Below are 7,740 nucleotides of genomic sequence, written 5' to 3'. Positions count from 1 at the left end.
CAACGTGTTTCTCATTATACTGATTCTGACTTTGAGGTTCTTATTTAGAGAAGCCCACTTTGACCTTATTTTCCTTTTGAAACATTAAAGTCTGTTTTTCCCATTTTATTTATTTATTTTGTTATTTGAGAGAGTCTCTCTAGTAGCCCTGGCTGACCTGGACCTGTATGTAGATCAGGCTGGCCTTGAACTCACAGAGATCCACCTGCTTGTACCTCTTTTTATTTTATTTTTTGACTATTTTAATTATGTGAATATGTGTACACATGAGTGCAGGTGCCCACAGAGGCTCTGGCCTGGAGCTAGAGTTAAAAGCAGTTGTGAACCACCCAAAATGGTTGCTGGGACTTGAACTCAGGTCCTCTGGTGGTAAAGTACATGCTCTTAACCACAGAGCCAGCTAGCTGGGTATATTGGTACACGCCTTTAATCCCAGCACTCGGGAGGCAAAGCCAGGCGGATCTCTGTGAGTTTGAGGCCAGCCTGGGCTACAGAGTGAGTTCCAGGACAGCCAGGGCTACACAGAGAAACTCTGCCTTGAAAAACCAAACAACAACAACAACAACAAAAATACAAGCTAATCAGAAATACTTACCTGATGGATTCACACACTGCCCAGGGTAGTTTTGCCCTGGGTAGGTGGGAAAAAGCTAACGTCCTGTGCCATTATGGTTAACAAATATACAGATGGGTATGGGAGGGAGAGGGAGAGGTCCCTGTGCCGTGGAGGGAGGCAGATCTGTAGAGGTGAAGGAGATGAGGAACCAGCTGATGTGGGAGGCCTGCTTGCCATCTGGGGCCATGGTGATGTCAGGTATAAGCTGCTGCCAGGGGACATGTCTGGGTCTGTGGTCCTGCTGCAGCTGGGGTCTGTGTGTATGTCCATGGCTCCTGTTAACCATCAAAGGCCGTGAGGATTCCCGGGGTTTGGCTGCCACATGTGGCCTCGTTGGTGTCCAAGGTCCATGCCACAGCAGGGGCCATCTGGATCTGAGTGACCTGGGCTGCCACCCGGTTCTGGGAAGAGATCCTGACACTACTGCAACCAGGGCCTGTAAGGATATCCATAGCTCTCAGTACCATTGAGGGCCTGAGGTCTGGGCCACCACCTGGGGCCATGTTGTCCCAGGTCCACCTGGCGATGCCTATCTGAGAGACCCGGGGTCATGGTGACATCGGTCCCATTTCAGCCATGTTCCGCCATCGATGTCTGTGGCTCAGGTTACCACCGAAGGCAGTACAGACGGCCCGGGGTCTGGACCAACACCTGAGGCTTTGTTGGTGCCAGAGGGTCACGCTGTCATTGGGGCCATGCAGATCGGGGTGGCCTGTGCTGCCCCCCAGGGCCATTGTGACATCCAGGCCCAAGCTGCAGCTGATGGCCATGTCTGGGTCAGTGGTCCTGCCGCAGCTGGGGTCTGTGATGGTGTCTGTGGCCCATGGTACCACAGGGGCCATGGGAACCATGTGTTGATGAACCATGAGTTGAACCATGAGGTCAAGTACAAGGGTCTCGCTGAGCTGGCCCTCCCCCTCATGGACCCTGTCCCTTGCTGGCCCCAGGACAACAGACTCCAAGGATGCCAGCACAGGAAAGCTGTTCCAACCTTAATAGGAGAGCTGGACCCCCCATACCTGAGGAATCTGGCTCACCCCTAAAAAGAGAGTTGCACCCCCATTCCTGGGAAAGATGGCCCCACCCCTAAGGAGAATTGGACCTCCATACCTGGGAAAGCTGTCAGTGCCCCTCACTTGAGGGGAGTGCTCTCCCACTGGCCCAGACTGACCAACTCAGCAGCCTCCCAGGTACACACACATCCAGGGCATTGAGCTGGCACGCCCCGACATCTACCCCATCTGTGACCCGCTGGAGTGTGTGAAGGGACTGGTCCTGCGGAACCATGGCCGCAGGGTCTACATGGGCAACAGCGGATGTCCCGGGAGTTTCCTTGCGGGTCCAGTGTGGATGGTCTGCCAGAGGCCAGAGGCCTTGAACCCGACCAAAAACACATTACACAACAAACATTTGCAAGGAAAGCGGTTCAGACAAAACGGTCTACTGCATGACACACGGCAGCTCCCGATGCCACCAAGACCAATGCCGAGGCCATGGAGAGGCAGAGGCGGAGGAGCGGAGTCTTTGCTTTCTTTTGATTTTTTTCTTTCATTTCGTTTTGTTTGTTTGCTTTTTTCCGTTAAATGGTTTGTTTTTTAATTGAAACTGATATTTGTATTTTTATTACTTATTTAAATTATTTTTCTTCTTTTTTTAAAAAAATTGTTATCTATTATTGTTAGTTTTCCTGTGGGGGAAAACTATGAGGGTGAGGGGTGAATGCGGAGGAACTGAGAGATGGGTGAGATTGGGATGCATGATGTGAAATTCCTATAGACTCAATACAAATAAATAAATAAATAAATAGATAGATAGATAGATAGATAGATAAATAAATATAACCACAAAGCACATGCACGTACGTGTGCATGCACACATACGCATACACACACACACACACACACACACACACGCACACACACGCGCACACGCGCGCGCACACACACAAACACACAGACTTACCAACTGTGTTGCTGACTTTCAAACATGATTAGTTTTGTTTGAACAAAACTATATTGAAAAAATTTATGCTGGTTAGTGGTGGCACAGAACTTTAGTCCCAGCCATCAGGAGGCAGAGGCAGGTGGGTCTCTGTGAGTTCGAGGCCAGCACAGTCTGCAGACAGTCTATGGACAGTCAAAACTGCACAGAGAAACCCTATCTTGAACCCCTCCCCAAAATTATATTGATCTCTATTGAAAAAATTTCAAAGATCAATATATTTTATAAATATGGAAGAATAAGACTTGTAGATTGAATTAAGTGATTAAAAAAACCCAAAAAACATGCTAAGGGGTGATTTCTTCTAAACAGTGTAGAATTCTAGAAGGCCAGAATCACACCGTCACATGTCAGTGTTTTGGAAAATTAGACTTCAATGCACTGAAAGTATAGATTAATGTAGTTACTGGGATTTTTATTTTCACGTGTTGCTGATTTTGACTTTTCTCCACCTCTCCCATAGCAGGGGCAGAGAACCATTGGCTGCTCACTGCCCTTCCTATGACACACCACTGATGGGTCTCAGTGGGCATTTAGACATACACACATGGGATGCTCCTTTAAATGCAGCTCTGTCAGTCAGCCTGCAGAACACATTCTTGGTAAAACCACCAGAGGGCACTGTGACATTGCGTTCAGCCTGAGCGCTTCCCCTGCGGTTGGCAGAGAATTTGAATATTCCTACTTGAGAAGGAGTGGTTCAATAAATTCCACTGCCAGAAGACATTCTACCAGTGTATCACTGTAGCTGAATGTTTTCCTGTGTCCCACCCATTCAGCAGCCGCTCAGATCCAAGTAAACACACAGAAGCTTATATTAATTAAAACTGCTTGGCCATTAGCTCAGGGTAACTACTGACTAGCTCTTACACTTAAACTCAGCCCATTTCTGTTAATCTATATGTCGCCATGTGTTCCGTGGCTTTACCTGTGTGCCATTACATGCTGCTCCCTGGATGGCGGGCTGGCGTCTCCTGACTCAGCCTTTCTCTTCCCAGAGTTCTCCTCTCTGCTTATCCCGCCTATACTTCCTGCCTGGCTACTGGCCACTCAGCATTTTATTAAACCAGTGTACAAAAGCATTATCCCACAGCATATCATGAAATATTTATATAACTGCTGGTTGTGAGAAAACATGCTTTTTAGTTGGACAGACAGCAGCAAAAGTCTGTAATATCCTTGGCATTATCCACAGGGGCTACTTATTTTTTTCTAATGACATAATTTTCCAACTGTGGGTGTAATTCACTATCATTTGTAAAAACTGGGACTGTAGAAAATATTGATCCACTCAAAGATAACTTTAACTTTTTTGCCCTTTCTTTTTAAAACAGATTAATTTTTTTATTTTATGTTTTATTTTATGGGTGTTTTGTTTGCATGTGTATCTGTGTACCATGTGGGTACCCTTGCATCTCCTGTGACGGGTGTTACAGACAGCTGTGAACTGACATTGGGGTCCTGGGAATCGAACTCAAGTCCTTTGGGAGAGCAGCCAGTGCTCTTGACCTCCGAGCCCTAGTACTTTGGTTTTTGTTTTTGTGTGTGTGTGTGTGTGTGTGTGTGTGTGTGTGTGTGTGTGTGTTATTTTGCTGGGGATTGACCTTGGGTTCTTACACATGCTAGGCAAGCACTGTACCACTGAGTCACCACCTCATCTAACACAAGGACAGCCTAGAGGGCTTTGTGACTTTCACCCTTGAGGTCACCCAAACCCCCAGCGCGTCCTAAGAAGCTGAGGACTCGGCGGAGAGTGATTCAGTCACAGTGAGACAATGTAAGAGGATATGTCAATTAAGACTTGGTTTCCAGGGACAGAATCTGTCAGCCATGGAGGCCAGCGGTGGGAATTTGTTGTGGGTGTATCTCGGGACTGTAGGGAAGTGCAGCTGGACCAGGGGGACAGGTCAACTGGGGACTTGGTCCCCTCCAGTAGTTTCTTCCCCCCATCTTTTGTTGTTGTAAACATTTATTCGGTGTGTGGAGGATGGATGTTCCATTCTCTCCTACCATGTGGACTCTGGGTATTGAACTCAGGCTTGATGGCAGTCTCCTTTACCCCCTGCGTCATTTACCAGTCCCCACTCCTGGGGTGTGTGTGTGGGGTGTGTGTGTGTGTGTGTGTGTGTGTGTGTGGGGTGTGTGTGTGTGTGTGTGTGTGTGGTGTGTGTGTATGTGTGGTGTGTGTGTGTGTGGTGTGTGTGTGTGTGGTGTGTGTGTGTGGTGTGTGTGTGGTGTGTGTGTGTGTGTGTGTGGTGTGTGTGTGTGTGTGTGGTGTGTGTGTATGTGTGGTGTGTGTGTGTGTGTGTGTGGTGTGTGTGTATGTGTGGTGTGTGTGTGTGTGGTGTGTGTGTGTGGTATGTGTGTGGTGTGTGTGTGTGTGTGTGGTGTGTGTGTGTGTGTGTGTGTGGTGTGTGTGTGTGTGGTGTGTGTGTGTGGTGTGTGTGTATGTGTGGTGTGTGTGTGTGTGGTGTGTGTGTGTGGTGTGTGTGTATGTGTGGTGTGTGTGTGGTGTGTGTGGTGTGTGTGTGGTGTGTGTGTGTGTGTGTGGTGTATGTGTGTATGTGTGTGTGTGTGTGTGTGTGGTGTGTGTATGTGTGGTGTGTGTGTGTGGTGTGGTGTGTGTGTGTGTGTGTGTGGTGTGCAGCTTCATGTGTGCCCTGGTGTGGTGTGAAGGTCAGAGGACTAACTTGGGGAGTCAGGTCAGCAGGCCTGCATGGCAAACACTTGTGCCCACCGTGTTGGGCATCTTATTTTTGCTGTTTTTGTTTTTGAGACAAGGTCTCGCCTTGCAGCTCTAGAGGGCCCCGAGCTTGCTGGGTAGACCAGGCTGGCCTTGAACTCCAGGGATCCACATGCTTCGGTTTCTCCAGTGCTGAGATTGAAGGCATGTGCCACCATGCCGGGCAGTTGGCCATCTTCGTGTGCTCACTTGATGAATGTCTGTTTCTTCTACTAAACGCTACCTCATGCTTGGGATGGATGGCCTGGTCCGGTGATGTGTGTTACAGGGCTTATCTGACACTGTCTGGTATCTTCATCATCCGAATGTACTTTTGTAAAAGCAGCTTCCCTGGTACAGAGGACGTTGATGTAAGGAGCCCGTGTGGGATTCGGGATGGAAATGCACCTACAAAATTCCTGAGACAAGAGCGTTTTGAGACTGTGTATCTGTTTGTTTTCTTGGGTGTAGAATCTGCGGTCTTTAAGATGCTTCCTAAAAGTCTTTTGTGCCTTTCCGTGACTTTACCTGTGTGTAGCTAGTCGCCTAGTAACATTATAACGGAGATAATATTCATATGCAAGACATAGACACGGCTTCCATATGTTCTGGGAGACATCTTTAATTCCAAGTGTAGTTTTAGGTTTATTTTTATTTGTGTGTGTGGACACAGTTCCCATGGAAGCCAGAGTGAGCGTCAGACCCTCTGGAGCCTGAGTGACAGAAGGCATGAGTTATGGGTGTGTTGGGAATTGAACTCGGGTCCCCTGGAAGAGCAGCAAGTGCTTCTAACCACTGAGCCATCTCTCCAGTCCTAATTACAAGTGTTTTTAGAAAAAAAAATAAGACTGGGTGGTGGTGGTGCACACCTTTAATTCCAACACTCAGGAGCAGAGGCAGGTGGATCTCTGAGTTCGAGGCCAGCCTGGTCTACAGTGTGAGTTCCAGGACAATCAAAGCTGCACAGAGAAACCCTGTCTCAAAAAAAAAAAAAAAAAAAAAAAAAAAAAAAGGAAAACAGTAAGATGCCATTCCCTCTTCATTTTGTATAGCTTCTGGACCCTTTGGGCAGCTCTGGACCTTAGGAATATTTTTTAATTTTAGTTGTACAGGTTTGAGTTCCAGAAGATGAAGTCAAGTTGATTATCATACGCTCATGAACACTACAAGTTAGCAAACTTTTATTTATTAAAGGCATACATGAACAATTCCATTGCTTTAAAAAAAGATCTCTTGGGGTTTTTTGTTTTGTTTTGTTTTGTTTTGTTTTTTCGAGACAGGGTTTCTCTGTGTAGCTTTGCGCCTTTCCTGGAACTCACTTGGTAGCCCAGGCTGGCCTCGAACTCACAGAGATCCTCCTGGCTCTGCCTCCCGAGTGCTGGAATTAAAGGCGTGCGCCACCACCGCCCGGCAAGGGTTTTTTTTTTTTTTTTAATAGAAATTTGAAATAACTTTCTAATATAGTTACCAAAACGATCTGCAAAATAAACAAAACCAGGACTGTACCTGGTTTTATGCAGTGCTGAGAGGCTGAGCCCAGGGTTTGGTTAAGGAGGGTGGGGTCATGGAAAATCCTTTTTACATCCACATTCGTGTGGTGTAACTGTACCTCATAAAATGTACGTTTTAAAGGCACAGATGTGATAAGTGTATCTATCCCTGTAATCACCACCTTATCAAGAGAAACATTTTACCATCTCCCAAACTTACAGCTGCCAATCACCCCTGACCCCCAGCCCTAAATAACCACCGATCTGCTTCCTGTCACTGTCAATTAGAATTTTTTTTTTAAGATTTATTTATTATGTATACAGCATGTATGACTGTGGGCCAGAAGAGGGCGCCAGATCTCATTACAGATGGTTATGAGCCACCATGTGGTTGCTGGGAATTGAACTCGGGACCTCTGGAAGAGCAGTCAGTGCTCTTAACCTCTGAGCCATCTCTCCAGCCCTCAATTAGAATTTTATACAACTAGAATTTCAGAGTATGACCCAGTGCCTGTTTTTTTTTTTTTCCAGGTAGTATGTATGATATTTGTGACTCATCCACGTTATTTCATGTACTAGTTTACTTTGTAAGCTAATTATTGCTGCTATCTTAATTATTTTCCTATTGCTGTGATGAGACCCGGTGACCAAGGCAACTTATAGCGTTGAAGGGGGTGGGGCTTGCTTGTAGTTGCAGAGAGTGAGTCCCTCATCATGGCAGCAAGCTTGGCCGCAGACAGGTGGGTGCGGTGCTGGAGCAGTACCTGAGACCTTTCCTATCCACAAGGTGGAGACAGAGAGCAGAGACTAGGCCTGGCGTGGGCGATGGAAACCTTGAAGCCCGCTCCTAGCGCGATACTTCTCCTCCAACAAGGCTGCACCTCCTAATCCTTCTTCCTAAACAGTCCACC

Source organism: Peromyscus maniculatus, chromosome 18 (genome assembly GCF_049852395.1).
Source record: "Peromyscus maniculatus bairdii isolate BWxNUB_F1_BW_parent chromosome 18, HU_Pman_BW_mat_3.1, whole genome shotgun sequence".
In the NCBI taxonomy this organism is placed as follows: Eukaryota; Metazoa; Chordata; class Mammalia; order Rodentia; family Cricetidae; genus Peromyscus; species Peromyscus maniculatus.
The sequence above is the reverse complement of the archived record's forward strand: the minus strand, read 5'-3'. Positions refer to the sequence as shown.